Source organism: Clytia hemisphaerica, unplaced genomic scaffold (assembly GCF_902728285.1).
Source record: "Clytia hemisphaerica strain Z4C2 unplaced genomic scaffold, Clytia hemisphaerica genome assembly, whole genome shotgun sequence".
Lineage (NCBI taxonomy): Eukaryota > Metazoa > Cnidaria > Hydrozoa > Leptothecata > Clytiidae > Clytia > Clytia hemisphaerica.
Window position 1 is genome coordinate 398,442 of NW_027103748.1, and position 17,001 is coordinate 415,442.

General features: G+C 37.2%; 2 protein-coding genes across 3 annotated transcripts in view; one reads left to right on the forward strand and one right to left on the reverse strand.

Annotated features, from left to right (window-relative positions):
* LOC136805415 (dnaJ homolog subfamily C member 16-like) overlaps window positions 1-15,964 on the reverse strand; it is a 41,476-nt gene extending 25,512 nt beyond the window's left edge. The window contains exon 1 of the mRNA XM_067061998.1: window positions 15,810-15,964. The gene's annotated coding sequence lies outside the window, so the exon portion shown is untranslated. The remainder of the gene's footprint in view (window positions 1-15,809) is intronic.
* Window positions 1-17,001, forward strand: part of LOC136805416 (ectonucleoside triphosphate diphosphohydrolase 4-like) — a 65,917-nt gene that overhangs the window by 35,537 nt on the left and 13,379 nt on the right. Inside the window, exon 1 of one of the 2 annotated variants that reach the window (XM_067062000.1) lies at window positions 16,222-16,246. The exons of the other annotated variant lie outside the window; for it this stretch is intronic. The gene's annotated coding sequence lies outside the window, so the exon portion shown is untranslated. Of the gene's footprint in view, window positions 1-16,221; window positions 16,247-17,001 lie in introns of those variants that run through there. 2 annotated transcript variants of the gene reach the window in all.

Below are 17,001 nucleotides of genomic sequence, written 5' to 3' on the forward strand. Positions count from 1 at the left end.
CCCCCTTGACCAAAAATCAAAAGAGCCCAGAAATATATATAAAGAAGTTTTAAAATAAAGGCTTGGGGACACGAGAAGTTTTTTCCTATTGGTGCAATGCAACATGCTCCATCCCACCAACCTGAAACGCTTTCCTGCGTCTCCACATCCATATTTCTTTTAATAACATTAATTTGTGCTTCTCTCACTTTTGTCCCTGGCTGGGACAACGGGGAACAAGATTGATTCGAATCAATTTTGCTCCATTGTCCCATGGACACAATCAGCGTGTCTTTTGGGTATTTCCCTCACTTTCTGTACCTTGAAACAAAAAAAAAGAAACCATGAGACATGCACTTTTTTCTTGTGTTGGTGGGATGGAGCATGTTTATCAGTATAGACTTAAACTCGTATATCAATATTACAGGATTTCGAGTACGGGGCTGATTTCACTTTCGTTTTGAGTGGTTTCATTTTCGATTTCAAGCCAACATCCTAGCAACGGGGTGCTTGCCCATAGTTACAGGGGTTCGTGCAAAAAACTAAACATAGAAAATTTTCCAAATCCCCCATTTCGATTAAAGCATGAAAAATGAAACTTTTCTATGTTTCACTTTTTTGCACCTATTCTTCAAAATGAAAATATTTAAGATTTTAAGTTCTTCTTTTATTCAATGATTTTTTACGGCACTTTGTTGACAATCTAACTCTTGCATCAAATTCCCGCTTTCTTCAGTAAATTGATAATGAGAAAAAATCTAAGCCACGGATAACGGATTGAAACAAATATATGAAAGGTGGGATTTTACAGCCCCGCCCGTCGTGTCCCGTCGTGTAAGGCACTAACTTTTACATCAATATGCCTTCTTACCTGTCTTTAAAAATATAAATAAAAGTAATCACGGAAAAGGATGCGAAAAAAAAGACATAAGTGTGAGAATAGAATAATCAAACTCGTTAGAAAAAGTACCATTAGTTTCCAGAGAACTTCATAATTCCCCAAACAACATTACAACGAATGTAAATACACAGAGAGTACAAGCATATGTCAAACTCCCATCACATAAATTATATATATACCATATTCTTATCGATGGTCGTTGTTTTTCTCATTCTGGTTGTACTACACGAAGCACACAAAATGATTTGCACCCGTTGCGTTATAAATTGGAAAGTGTTGCGTTGGATTGATTTTCTAGACAGTTGAGTTAACAATTTTTGTATTTCGAATCTGTTTGGTCCAATAGGGTGTTTCGATCCCGAAACTAGATCAGTGGTGAGGGGTAAATTACTCCAAAAAATAAGTACACCTTCCTAAAAAATCACGAAAAAATTAAAAAATCTCTTACACTTTTTTTTTGAGTAATTTACCCCTTGTCAATCAGTGGACACTTCTTATCATTAATTTGTAGATGGAAAACGGTACAGTTTAGGCAGGTCGGCTGACAGCTGAATAAGACAGGGACGACGTACGTCAACTTTAATGGGATTAATTTTTGCGGGATTAATTTTTGTGGATTTCGTGGATTTGGGTGTCGCGAAAATAAGTCGCTTGGGCCTTACCAGCGAAATTCCAACTTTGACAGAACTTTTTTAACGAGCTAGCAAAGTAATCCAGAATCTGCGCGGAGATTACGTTCGACTTGCGATATTCCCCTGTCTCGTGGAATATTGACCTGGTGTCCTTTAATGATTCACGTTACCCTGTATCAAACGAGATAAAGGCGTTTGGCATTGTCTTTGGAACCAGCAAATAAGATTTACATGGCAACTACACTTTTTTTATAAGAACCAGTAAAATTTTTCTGAGGCTCAGCTGTTCTTCCTTTTCAACTTTTTTATATAGCATAGTGTGCAGGGGGGGTCAAGGTCCCACCTAAAATTTCAGGTCCCAGCACTTGAGAAACTCCCACCTGATAGTTGACTTTCCAAGTCCCACCTAAAATGGCTTTGCAGACTCTTTCGAACTATGGAATGACTCGTTTAAAGCATAATTTTTGCCTTATGAAGGCCAACTTTTTTGCATATTTGATTGGCAAACAGTTGGCACTTCGGGCAGTTTGGAATGAAAATTCCAATAAAAAGTTAGGGGAATTTTCAATGAAAAACAGATTACAGGATTCAAAGACAAATATGTAAAAATCTAAAATTTAAAATAATTTTTCTTTCAAGATTTCCATAAGAGTCCCACCTAAAGATTTCTAGTCCCACCTCAACCTATTTCCCCCACCTGAAAGTCCAAAATTTCAGACTCCCACCTGGCTGTTTTGGACCCAAAAATCTAAACCCCCCCCCCTGCAGAGTGGGGGGGGTGCACATTATGTATAGGTAAGATCAGGTGGTCTGTAAACAAGATTCTTCTAGGGCATGGTCTTTGGTAATAATGTCAATCTTCGTTCTCAAAAAACTTACACGATTGTAGTTTAATCTGTCTGATTTGTTCTGCAGGTTTGCTTGTGCTACCAAGACCAAGCGACAGGAAAGACAAAACGTATAATCATAAACTAAACATCAGGTAATGCTGAAAATAAGGTATCTTCGATGTTTGTAATAACAGCATACCTTAGTTTACGTCAGACTATCCGTTTTAGACCTTGTAATCTGTTTTGTACATTATACTGTCGGCGCCCCCACAAATTCAACCCTAAATTGCAGTTCCACCAGATCTAGAGTTAACACTTTATTGATAGAGCTCTCCAAAAACTTAAAAAAGAAGAGATAAACTTTTACTGGTACGGGACGAATTAGCCCTTCTTTCACTCGTCGTGATACATAGGTGTAGTATATATAATTCATATCACCTTTCAGCCGTATTAATTTTAACTCCCGTGTCTCCCCAGTCCCTATTGTGAATTTATCATTCCGTGCAGCTGAAGTGAAGGGGCATGGTATCAAGGAATTTTCTGTAAAGAAGAGCTCCCAACGGGTCTTTGCAACAGAGCGTGTTTCAGTTAAGTAACAAACAACTACTCGGGTGAGTTAAGGCGTGTCTAGATTTTTAAAAATCACCAATCCCAAATTCGCGATCAATAGCAAAAAAAATGACGTCATAGTTTACATTTTCTTTAATAATTAATTTTTAGGTTAATATTTAATTTTGTCACAAATGGGTCCTGAAACCTTAAAGTGTATGTTAACTGTAAATACCAAATAATACACCCTTCATAGCAGACTCGTAGGCACCCCATCCTCCTTGAAAAATCGTCCCAGTAAGAAAATCAAGTCTTTCCCATCTATCTGCACTGAACTCTTTAGATGCGGTAGATGTAAAGAATAGAGTTTGAAATCCTGACTCACTAAAAGCAATATTGTTCTATTAATTTTATCCCCTGGCTAAGAAGTTCTAGACCGACGGGTCACCAACACAAGAGTGTAAAATTTCTTCTATATGAACTTGGCTGAAAAAATTGCATTTAGTTGTACCTCTTTTGAGCCAGTACAACTCAGGGGAGGGAACTGCCCTTATCGACCAATGGGGGAAACCTCCTGAGGTTAGGAAAATAAACTTTTGCCAACACTTACTTAATCCCGGGGCTCTGAATGAGACTGAAATTTTAAACATTTTGCGTTTTTTTACTATTATCCGCAATTATCCAATATAAAAATAGGTGCCCTTTCCTTTTCAGAGATTCACTTTCTTTTGTTTTGGTCGGGTCCAATTATACAGATAAAACATTTACGAAATATTCTTTACACTTACTGCATTTTGATTTCTTTACATTCATGATTAAAAATGTAAGACAAAATTTCAGCTACGCAAGTATAACACAGGCATGAAATAGGCAACGCAAACGACGGCAGAAAAGTTATCAAAACAAGGGATATTACCGAGCCTCATATAGAAAGATAATTTATACCGGGTGCGCCACAAAAAAGTTTCTCTCTTCAAAACTAATTTTCTTGAAATCTAAAAACTTTAAAAGAACCATTCCTATTTCATTGGAAAGAAGAAAGATAAACTTAAAATTTGATGGGTCATTTATTAAATTCGATTCATTAAATCAAAAGTTATGCTCAATTGAATAAAAAAGTTACTTTCAGAAAGTGCTCGAAAACGTTTAAAATCGACCTATCAAATTTTTATTTTAAATATCGCAATAGCCTTTACATGATTAAGAGCATTTTTCAGTAACTAAACACATAAATTTTGAAACTGAAGTGTCAAAAGGGTTTACAATCTTCATCAAAATCACTTTAATTTAAATTTATCGAAATTTTCCTCCGATTTTTGGTTCTAGACTGGATAAAGTCTGGATCTACCTCGAAACCCATATTTGATGTATTTTTATGAATTTTACCAGATTTTTTGGCCTTTTTCGACGAATTTTCTTCCTTTCATTGAAATTCAACCTTCCTTTAAATAAAAAGAGGTCATTTAGACAGCTAATTATCATTTTAATGACTGAAACGATAATACTGATGTATCATGTAATTATGCTTCTGTTTAATTTGATAGGTAGATTTTTAACGTTTTTGAGCACTTGTCGAAAGTAAATTTTTTATTCAACCGAGCATAACTTTTGATTTAATGAATCGAATTTAATAAATGACCCATCAAATTTTAAGTTTACCTTTTTCATTCCAATGAAATAGGAATGGTTCTTTTAAAATATTTAGATTTCAAGAAAATAAGTTTTAAAGAGAGAAACTTTTTTGTGGCGCACCCGGTATAAATTTTTAAAGACGCCCTTATTTATTACCAGGACATATCTTTTCCTCGTCTTGACTTTTTTATTGTCTTTGGAATAGATTTCCATGTTAAACATGTCTTTTATTTTTGAAATTCATCACATAACACATTTTAAAATTACGTCAGAGTAGACTACACTCGCCACCGAAGAGGTTTATTTGGAAAGGGTAATTATATTTTATTGTTCGCTTCTTTTTTGAAGATTCGCCGGGTTGGAAAAGTATGAATTTCTTTGTACATATTTTACCTACCCTAAATATTTAGGAGGCTGAGTTTTTTAAACAAACGATAAATGTATTGAGGTCTGTTTTATTTACCCCTGGTCTGGTGACTTAACAAAAGAGACTTAACTCGATGTTACAATCCAATTATTGAAAGTTTGTCGGCCTTTTTATAATGAGTGAGACATACGTTCTCTGATTACGCAATTTTCATATTGACATTTTCGAGGCATATTGATGTAACTGACTGAGAGGCCACAGCAGGTGCCAAAAAGAAGGGCAGTTTGAAATGCGGGAACCTCATTGGTTGAAATTTGATAAACAGCTGCAAAGGAGCGCTTAGTCTGGAGATCCATACTCTCTATTCAAACTTACACCACATAAGCAAAAACCCCATCAGAAGCTACTCATTGAGAGTATGGTATTTTTGACCCAGTTCGAATTTGTTTACATTTGGTTTGAATTTTGTTGATAAGGTTTTAGCCAATCAGATTCGCGCACTTCCAATCAAAACAATAATATCACGTGATTTCAACAATACACCGTTTAGGAGTGTCGACTGCGCACGCTTCAATCCAATTTTCCATTGTTTTGATTTTAGCGACCACGGAAAATTCACTCTCCTCCGTGAAAAAACGGTAGGTAAACATCTGGTTCTCATAAGGAAACATAGCAGAAAAACGGTAGGTAAAGAACTCCTTTTAATCAATTTTTGTGAAATTTTCAGGAGAGACTTATAAAATTATCATTGATATCATGTTCAAATATCTAAATCATTCTCTTTAAAGGAGAGAAAAAAATTCACAATGTTTACATTCCTCTAACCTTTCACAGTAATAAAGTGCGCATTTTTACCTACCATTTTTACCGGCCTCTGCAATGGAGTACCGTGAAGATAGCGAGACTCCTAAACGGTGTATTGTTTAACAGCCAATAAAATTCTGCGACCAGATTTGGCATCTACAAAAATACCCGGCTACTTCTGTTATTTCTACCTTTTACCTTTGATTACCTTTGATGTGTTTCAGCAAATTCTCTGCTCACTCAACCCGTGGGGTCCGGTGTTTGACCATTTCAACAATTGAATTTGAGTCAGCCATCCTGTAAGGGAGATAGGCAGGGAGCAGTGGCTGGTCGGGAACATCTTGCAGAAATTGATCAAGTTGTTTTTTGAAGGAATTTTTGGAACATTTGGTCATGTCACGTATTTTTCTTGGTAACACATTGAATAGTCTTGGACCGGTGTCTGAAAGGCAGCTCTTCCAAATGTTCTTGTTCGTTGTATTCACTGGTTTGAGGTGGCATTTTCTTCCCAGGCGTTGGTTTGTATATGAATAAATACCGCCTTCCCCTTCACCATAGTTAAAATTTGGCACCAGTTGTTCGATTATACACCATGTATATATAATTTGGTATCTTTCGCGTCTTCTCTCGAGACTGTACATGTTGAGGTGTTTGAGCTTCTCCCAATAATTCAAATTGGGTGGAAGTTGGATCCCTTTTATAAAGGATTTTTGAAGATACTCCAGTTCTTGCATCAGGGATCGCTTTGTAGGAGACCATAGCTGGGAGCAGTATTCCAGATGCTGAAGTACCAATGTCTTCCAAAGAGTGATCATTACTGATTTATCTCTGGACTTGAAGGTTCTGTATATCCAGGCACTTATACCCTTGACTCTGTCAGTGATCGTTTGAATGTGGATTTCATATGACAGGTTGTTTGATAGCAGGATACCCAGGTCTTTCACTGCACTTTTTATTTCGATTGGCTGCTGTACATCTGATTTGTAGACTGAGTGTACTTTCAGTTGTTCATTTTTTCCGTATGCAATGTGTTCAAACTTTTTTCCATTGAGCTCCATATTGTTGATGGATGTCCAGTCATAGACTACGTCTAGATCATCTTGAAGGAGACTCACATCTGCAGCGCAAGATATTGCCTTCATAAGTCTTGTGTCGTCAGCAAAAGATGAGAGGATGGAATGTTTAATCTTTTCGTTTATGTCACTAATCATTACCAGAAACAGGAGGGGGCCCAGAACTGAGCCTTGTGGAACTCCGCTTGTAACTTTCGCTTCATCTGATAGGAACGTGTTTATGGAAACTTTTTGGTATCTCTCAGTAAGGAAGGATTGTATCCAGTTCAATAGTTGTCCTTTGATTCCATTGATTTTTAGCTTGTGTAGTAAGATGTGATGGTCCACCTTGTCAAAGGCCTTGCTAAAGTCAAGGTAGATTACATCAACATTTTCATTGTTTTGTAGGTGAGATATCAGTCTTTCTACATGAGCCAATAGTTGACTCAAGCAAGATCGCCCTGGTCTGAAACCATGTTGTGTTGGATTGTATAGGTTGTTTTCTTCAAGGTGGATTTGCAATTTCTCTCTGACTATTTTCTCAAATATTTTAGTGGTAATTGATGTCAGCGCAACAGGTCGATAATTCTCTGGTAAACCTTGATCTCCTTTCTTGAATATTGGTGTAATGTGGCTTGTTTTGAGAATTTCAGGTGTGATTCCTTTGTCAAAGTTGTTTTGCCATATCATCTTAAGTGGCTTAGAAAGTGATTTCTTGCACATTTTGAAAAACTTTGCTGGCAAGCCATCTGGTCCGGCTGACGAGTTGGCTGGAATAGTGTCAATTTGTTGGATGAAATCATCTTCTGTGAAAGTAATGTGCTCAAGGGTTGAAGAGTCTTTTGTCTCATTTGAATTCAGAAAACTGTATTCTGTTTTGGGAGTGGTAAATACTGAACAGTATTGCTTTTGTAAGATGTTTGCCATCTCTTGTGAGTCAGTTGTTAATTTGTTGGTGGTTGGATTTTTCAGTGGGCCAACTTTAGGTTTAGTTTTTGTGAATCTTTTTGCATAGGAGTAGAAGTATTTAGGATTGCTTTTGATTTTGAGTGAGGCATCCAGCTCTGCTTTATCGCGTTCATTTTTGTGGGATTGCTGTAGCATCAGTTCAATGTCAATTAGTTTCTGATTTGTTTTATTGGTTTTGAAATTCTTTTTGGAGAGTCTTTTACGTTTTCTCATAAGAATACGACGATCTCTTGGAATCTTTGAAAATTTTTTTGGAGGTTTTCTCTTTGGCAAATGCTTTTTCACAATCAGAAGACATTTTTCAAGGAAGTTGGCATATTGACGATTTGGGTCATATAGATTTGTGTCCAGTTCTCGAGACCAATTAATCTCTGTTAATTCTTTGTTAACGTAGTCAGAGATAACACATCATTTTTCTATGAATATTTCGGCCAACTGGCCTTTTTCAACATAAAAATGGATTTATTTGACAAGGTTTATATACTAATTCTATATACACAAGGGAAAAAAAAATTATAGGTCTATTGACAATTAAAAAGTTCATCTGAGAATAAAAGTTAAAAAGGCGTTAAAATGCCGGTGTAATGTACAATTGTAATTAACGAAAATAAATTAAGCTCGGGAGAATAAATAGGGTAATAAAATATGATAAAGTAAAGAAGCTTTTTCTCAAAAGTTAAATTCCCGCCTGACAAGAAGACAAAAAGAACTAAACAAAGAAAGGGAAAAAAACCTAGCCATAATCGATCATCACTTCCCTCTCATTCAAGCCCTGAGGCTCAAAGGTCTGGAGTTTGTTAATCCAGAAATCTTCGCGTACCCGAAGACTCTGTTCATTCTGGGATTGATCGATTAGTGTAAAATCCCAGTCCTCCATACCATTATGACCCTCCTGACAAAAATGAGAGTGAAATGACATTTGAGGCGCTGTTTCACCTGAACTGCATTTCCGGAAACAAGATTTATAGTTGTTAAACCTGTTTCTAAATTTTACGGTGCTGCCTACATATTGTTTTTGACATGATTTGCATGTCACTAGGTAGACAACATGTTCAGAATCACAGTTCAAATGACACCTGATTTCGTACTCCTCCGATGTTATTGAGCTCCTAAAAGATTTTGTTTTAGTGATAGAAGGACATATCAAGCAGCGTGTTTTCTGACATGCTTCAGATTGACCTCCTGTCTTCTTAGGTTTAGAGAGTTTGGATCGAACAAGAAGGTCTTTGAGGCTTTTGCCTCTCTTAAAGCCAACGATAGGCACGTCAGAAAACACCTTGCGATGTTCTTCATTCGCCGCTGTGAGGAGTACATGAATGTCTCGCAAGACATTCTTAATGTTGGCAAAGGCAGGATGATAGGTTAGATTGAAAACCAGTTTACGTCCACGAGCTTTTTTATTGTTCTGCTCTCTAAAGAGCAAATCATCTCGCTTCGGTTCTCTGGCCTTCAGAATTTCTCGACGGACTAGTTTGTCACTGTATCCTCGTTTTTTTAGCCACAGTGCTAGCTGGTCGCATCTGAGGTCAAAAAAAGATTGTTCTGAACAGATGCGATTTAAACGTAGGCCCTGGCCATAGGGAATGGCCTTTTTTGAATGGAATGCGTGGCACGAGGATGCGTCTAAATACTGATGGGTATCAGTGGGTTTGACATACAAGTCCGTCACTAACTTATCATTAACCCTAATAATTTGGACATCTAAAAAATTGACAGAAGTCGGAGAATATTCAAAGGTAAATTTTATAGAGGAATGGAAATTGTTAATGAATTTCATGAAGTCTTGGAGGTGCTCTTCCCCATGTTCCCAGATCATAAAAATATCATCGATATATCTCCACCAGGTCTTAGGTTTTAACTCGCAAGCACCCAAAAGCTTCTCCTCCAAGTCAGCCATGAAAATAATAGCATATTGAGGGGCCATTTTTGTGCCGATGGCAGTGCCCCTCTTCTGCTTAAAAATTGACCATTGTGTTCAAAATGATTGTTTTCTAGAACACATTCAGCAAGTTCAACCAAAGAGTCAGTTGAAATGTTTTTGTCTTGCCTTTGGTCAAGTTTTTTTCTAACAGCTTCCAAGCCTTCATCATGAGGAATATTAGGATAAAGTCCTACGACATCAATAGTACATAACAAACTTCCTTTAGATAATTTTGGAAGCCCTGATAGTTTTTGTAAAAAATGATTGGTATCCTTAATAAAAGATTGGACTGTTTTGGCAAGGGGCTTTAGGTGATAATCAAGAAAGGCCGAGATATTTTCGGTGTAGTAGCCACAGTTAGAAATGACTGGCCTCCCAGGGACGCTAGATAGACGCTTGTGGATTTTTGGGAGAAGATAAAACCTACCCAACCTGGGATTATTGACAAGAAAATAATCTAAAGTCTTATCACCAATGTCACCCCTAACCTTTATCTTCAAAAGGCAACTTTCAATTATATCAATGAGACGACTTCCACCTGTGTTATTAAGTTTTTCATAGACATTCTCATCCCCCAGCTGTGTTTCCGCTTCCGCTAGATAATCTTCCCTGTCCCACACAACCACAGCTGAACCCTTGTCTGCCTCTTTGATAATAATTGATGAGTCGTCTCTTAAAGTTTCTAAGGCTTCCCTTTCAGGGCGTGTAAGATTGTTATACGTCAATTTTGTATCAATATTATTTATCTCTTCTTCCAAACGGCTTAAATAAACCTCGATGGCTGCATCTTTGCCCCTAGGATTAAAGGAGCTTTTTTTCACAAAAGGATTTGGAATAAACTCCCGGTCATCATCCCGAAAAAACCACCGCAGCCTAAGTTTCCGACCAAAAACTTCAAGCTCCTCCTTAAGTTTATTTTTATTAACTCGAGAAGGAGTGGGAACAAACTTCAAACCCTTTGAAAGAAGAGATATTTCAGCTTTTGATAAATTTCTAGATGACAAGTTGATGACGTTTTCGCTTACAAATTTTCCTATATATCTATCATTTGTATCTTTATTGCAACTATTGTCACCCATTCCAGTAGGTTCCAGAGTTACCTCTTCAAAATTTTCCGATTCTATGGACTCCCCAGTAGAACTGTTGCTCTGACCCGAAGTTTCAAGGCACGAGTTATCAACAGACACTGACGAGGTATTGCTAGTGTGGTCCAGGGTGAGCAAATACACCATATTTGTAAAGTCCTCAGATAGCACTTGTCCATAATCAAGGAGAGAGCTAACGAAGTCAAACTGTTCCTTATGCTTATCCATCCTTTTCCCCACATCAGATAGTAAAAATGCTCCTTTAATCCTAGGGGCAAAGATGCAGCCATCGAGGTTTATTTAAGCCGTTTGGAAGAAGAGATAAATAATATTGATACAAAATTGACGTATAACAATCTTACACGCCCTGAAAGGGAAGCCTTAGAAACTTTAAGAGACGACTCATCAATTATTATCAAAGAGGCAGACAAGGGTTCAGCTGTGGTTGTGTGGGACAGGGAAGATTATCTAGCGGAAGCGGAAACACAGCTGGGGGATGAGAATGTCTATGAAAAACTTAATAACACAGGTGGAAGTCGTCTCATTGATATAATTGAAAGTTGCCTTTTGAAGATAAAGGTTAGGGGTGACATTGGTGATAAGACTTTAGATTATTTTCTTGTCAATAATCCCAGGTTGGGTAGGTTTTATCTTCTCCCAAAAATCCACAAGCGTCTATCTAGCGTCCCTGGGAGGCCAGTCATTTCTAACTGTGGCTACTACACCGAAAATATCTCGGCCTTTCTTGATTATCACCTAAAGCCCCTTGCCAAAACAGTCCAATCTTTTATTAAGGATACCAATCATTTTTTACAAAAACTATCAGGGCTTCCAAAATTATCTAAAGGAAGTTTGTTATGTACTATTGATGTCGTAGGACTTTATCCTAATATTCCTCATGATGAAGGCTTGGAAGCTGTTAGAAAAAAACTTGACCAAAGGCAAGACAAAAACATTTCAACTGACTCTTTGGTTGAACTTGCTGAATGTGTTCTAGAAAACAATCATTTTGAACACAATGGTCAATTTTTTAAGCAGAAGAGGGGCACTGCCATCGGCACAAAAATGGCCCCTCAATATGCTATTATTTTCATGGCTGACTTGGAGGAGAAGCTTTTGGGTGCTTGCGAGTTAAAACCTAAGACCTGGTGGAGATATATCGATGATATTTTTATGATCTGGGAACATGGGGAAGAGCACCTCCAAGACTTCATGAAATTCATTAACAATTTCCATTCCTCTATAAAATTTACCTTTGAATATTCTCCGACTTCTGTCAATTTTTTAGATGTCCAAATTATTAGGGTTAATGATAAGTTAGTGACGGACTTGTATGTCAAACCCACTGATACCCATCAGTATTTAGACGCATCCTCGTGCCACGCATTCCATTCAAAAAAGGCCATTCCCTATGGCCAGGGCCTACGTTTAAATCGCATCTGTTCAGAACAATCTTTTTTTGACCTCAGATGCGACCAGCTAGCACTGTGGCTAAAAAAACGAGGATACAGTGACAAACTAGTCCGTCGAGAAATTCTGAAGGCCAGAGAACCGAAGCGAGATGATTTGCTCTTCAGAGAGCAGAACAATAAAAAAGCTCGTGGACGTAAACTGGTTTTCAATCTAACCTATCATCCTGCCTTTGCCAACATTAAGAATGTCTTGCGAGACATTCATGTACTCCTCACAGCGGCGAATGAAGAACATCGCAAGGTGTTTTCTGACGTGCCTATCGTTGGCTTTAAGAGAGGCAAAAGCCTCAAAGACCTTCTTGTTCGATCCAAACTCTCTAAACCTAAGAAGACAGGAGGTCAATCTGAAGCATGTCAGAAAACACGCTGCTTGATATGTCCTTCTATCACTAAAACAAAATCTTTTAGGAGCTCAATAACATCGGAGGAGTACGAAATCAGGTGTCATTTGAACTGTGATTCTGAACATGTTGTCTACCTAGTGACATGCAAATCATGTCAAAAACAATATGTAGGCAGCACCGTAAAATTTAGAAACAGGTTTAACAACTATAAATCTTGTTTCCGGAAATGCAGTTCAGGTGAAACAGCGCCTCAAATGTCATTTCACTCTCATTTTTGTCAGGAGGGTCATAATGGTATGGAGGACTGGGATTTTACACTAATCGATCAATCCCAGAATGAACAGAGTCTTCGGGTACGCGAAGATTTTTGGATTAACAAACTCCAGACCTTTGAGCCTCAGGGCTTGAATGAGAGGGAAGTGATGATCGATTATGGCTAGGTTTTTTTCCCTTTCTTTGTTTAGTTCTTTTTGTCTTCTTGTCAGGCGGGAATTTAACTTTTGAGAAAAAGCTTCTTTACTTTATCATATTTTATTACCCTATTTATTCTCCCGAGCTTAATTTATTTTCGTTAATTACAATTGTACATTACACCGGCATTTTAACGCCTTTTTAACTTTTATTCTCAGATGAACTTTTTAATTGTCAATAGACCTATAATTTTTTTTCCCTTGTGTATATAGAATTAGTATATAAACCTTGTCAAATAAATCCATTTTTATGTTGAAAAAGGCCAGTTGGCCGAAATATTCATAGAAAAATGATGTGTTATCTCTGACTACGTTATATTGTATACACTCTCGCATAGACGGAGAAAATTGGTTTTACTGTGACAAGATTCTTTGTTAATAATTTCCCAGTCAATTTTATCACTTTGGAAGTTGTAGAGGTCAAATTTGCTAATTAAGTTACGTTCTTCAGTTTCTCCGAATTGATTATCAAAATTCAGATGTGTTGTAACATCTACAACAAGATGATCTGAATAAATAGTAGGTGAGCATGTGTAATTAAATACAGTGTCTGTGTTGTTTGTGAATAGAAAGTCTAAAATATTACCATCACGGTGTGTTGATTTGTGTATCAGTTGATTAATGTGCAAGTCTGCTTTAAAAACATTTAAAACGTCCAGAAGCTGTTTATTGCAATTTCGTGTTGGGGTTGAAGTCTCATCATTAAGAGGTGTGTGTGGTATGTTAAAATCCCCAAGGATGTATGTGTCAGGTGTACAATCATTAATACTATCAATTTTTGCTATCATTGCAGAAAGGAGTTCTTGTAATTCAGGTGCTTCAGATTTGTGGTCTGGATTGTTGGGTTGTCTGTAGATAACACAGAGAAGAATATTAAATTTTTTTGATAAAAGCATCAATGCTTCATTTACTCCGTTTGAGAATTCGAAAATAGGCTCGAAGAATGGTGCAATGTCATTACGCACATAAAATGCAACGCCTCCGCTTGCTCTGCCATATTTCGATTTTACTCTGTCTCTGTTTTTCTTAAAAAAGTGTAATTTTCAATCTCAAGTTCTCCTTTTTTGTGATTGTCCGTTAACCAGGTTTCGGTTAAGCCTAAAAACAGTTGTTTTGAGCTGTTTGTAAGATCTTTGAGGTAGGGTACAGATGAAGGTTTTGTTTGTGGGCAAAGTCCTTGTATATTGACAAACGAAAACATATTCAGTGTAGGTTTAGAAGTAGTTTTGGTAGTCGGGTCAGCATCAGTAAGGCCAGTCACTGTCCCAGTAGATTCCTTGGAAATGTTGGTTCCATTGTGGGGTGCTGGGGTGGTAGATGATGTAGGGGATGTTGACGATTGAATGTTTGTTGAGGTTGATGTGACAAATCGTGGTTCCTGAATTGTATTTGTTGGTTTTGGTTGCTGAAACAATTGTTCACAAGAGAGATTATTTCTGTGCGAAAGTTGTCCAGGATTGCGAGAAAATCCTGAGGTTCATCATTACGATTGTTTTGCTTTTTCTGATATCGTTTGGTTCCCTTAACATGCGTGAATTTGCAGTCAAGATTAAAGCATTCCCCTCTTGTAATAGATGATGAGCACATCCTCGGGTGGAAGCTTTGGCACTTGGTACCTAGGTTGCAGCCTCTTGGTTGTTTGTTGCCATATTTGAGCAATTTTGTACAGGCTTTAGGATGGATAAATTGACAGTCTCGGCCTTTCAGTCCATATTTACATTTTCCTTTTATGTAGAAGCGACATATTTGATCATTTGTCTTTGATTTGGTCTGAGATCTTGATCCAGGATATTGGGCGTGATCATTGTTGCTGTTGTTCAAGTTGATTTCATTTGGTGGTCCGCCAGCTGTTTGGTTTATTATGTTGGAAGTATCGTCTTCTGTCATTGGTGTATTGATCTCATCGTCCTCATCTACTACACTCCAAGTAGATTTGTCCTGGGATTCAGTTGATCTTGTTGTTTTGTTTGGTGGATTCGGTGTGTTACTATCATGGGTGAAAGACACAGTGTTATCTTGGCAGGATTGACATAGGAAGATCATGCCTGGAATTTTGAAAATTGTATCGCGTATTGCCTCGTTATGATCAACTAGGTTCATATCTTTCAAAAGATTCAGGTAGCACTCTCGGTGTACTTCTTGACCACATGATGCACACTGGAGAAAGGGTTCATCATTGAGTTTGATAACATAGGACATGTTGCAGATCTGGCATACATCTGGAAAAAAGCTTTTGACTTTGAGGCAGAGCTTTTGGACAAGTTCATTCTTGTTAGCAGATTCAACTTCCTGCTTTGACAGGAAGTTAAGTGTGTCGTGAATTGTGTCTTTTTTGAAACTTTTGGTCAGTGTAGCGATAATGGATTTTGTAGGTTTCTCTGGATTGTACAATTGATTCTATATTATTATTCATTTGAACTAAATGCTATACTTTGAAATCCCACAAACAGAGTAGACGGGTCTCCCAGCTAAGGAGCGCTGGGAAGCAATTAGTACTAGAAGAGACCACTTTCGTTTTTATTGCAGATTTCGATATAAACTTCTCTCACAGAGATTACTTGTCAGTGTACACTTACATGTTGTGTCAACTTGTCTGCATTGTATCTTTGTAAAGGAAAAGATAAAAGAGATAAGACTAGCCTAGTATCTAATCCTGATATAGGTTTTAAAGTTTAAGTTTAGACTGTTTATGTTGCATTGCACCAACGCGAAAAAAACTTCTCGTGTCCCCAAGCCTTAAAAGGCTCGAAAGAATGAGAAATCGAGTCCAAATAAAAAAATAATTCTAGGCTTGTAGCTTACCTTGAGGCAGTTTTTGACCAATATTTATAACAATAAATAGAAGCAGCTATGATATTCTTTGTTTTGAGGTGTTTTCTTCTTTTGGTTTTTGCAAAAAAAAATTAAAAGCGAAAGCTCAAAATAAAAACAAAGACGCTTTCGTTTTCTCAAAGAGCCATCTGGAGCAATCGAGATTGACAGCTGAGACATCAAGACTAAGAATATTTTCGGTTGCCGTATTTTTAGAGCTTGTCTCGCTTGCTCAAAAAGACAAAGTATAGGACTATCATAAGTTTTCATCGATCATCGAGCAAACACACTAAATAGTATATACTATACAAAGTAAAAATCATCGAGCAAATCCTTCTTGTTTACATCGGTCGGCTGCCGTAATCAAAAAAATTTCAAAATGAATTTCGACACGACAGCCAGCAGGAGCAGAACAGAAGGAAGTAGAGGTACAGGCTTTTTCTTAATCATTTCTTGACCATGATCACTTTATCCCTCAAACATATATTTATATAGGTAAGGAAATATATGATGGGGCATTATCTCTTGATCAGGTTTCATATTCAGAATATTTGACCTGTGCTGTATGTGAAGTTCTAACCCGATGTAGCAGCAACTTCAGAACACGTGCGTTTGCGGTTTGGTTTGGGAACGCGAAATGCTACCGATGTCTAAACTTTTCAATATTTCTCCAGAACTAATAGATTTTTTGAAATTCTGCAAAAAAGTCCTGAATTTAGTGTGTTCTGTGAAAAAATCACAACCATCAGCGTAGTGAAATGGGCTCTTCCAGAAAAAAATTGATAATAATAGGCGCGTATAGGGGTGGATGACGGGAATTTTCAGATAAAAAAAGCACTCGGAAATCCAGTCAATTTTTCAAAGTGCTTCGGAAATTCTGCTCAATTTTTTATTTCAACCCTTGGAAATTCCACATAATTTGTCAAAGTTTCGAAAAAGGTATCGGGAATTCCAGATTTTTCCACCAAAAAATTGATTTTGTATCGGAAATCCAGGAGTTTCAATTGCTTTTGTATTGGAAATCCAGGAATTTCAAAAAAACATTTTGCCTCGGAATTCCACTGTCGTCCACCCCCTATAACGGACTTTAACTGGAAGAGCCCAATACTTGTTCATCTATTTAAGTAGGGTGGTCAGAGGAAATTTCAAACTTACTTGCAGAATACCAAACCAAGTTTAATGG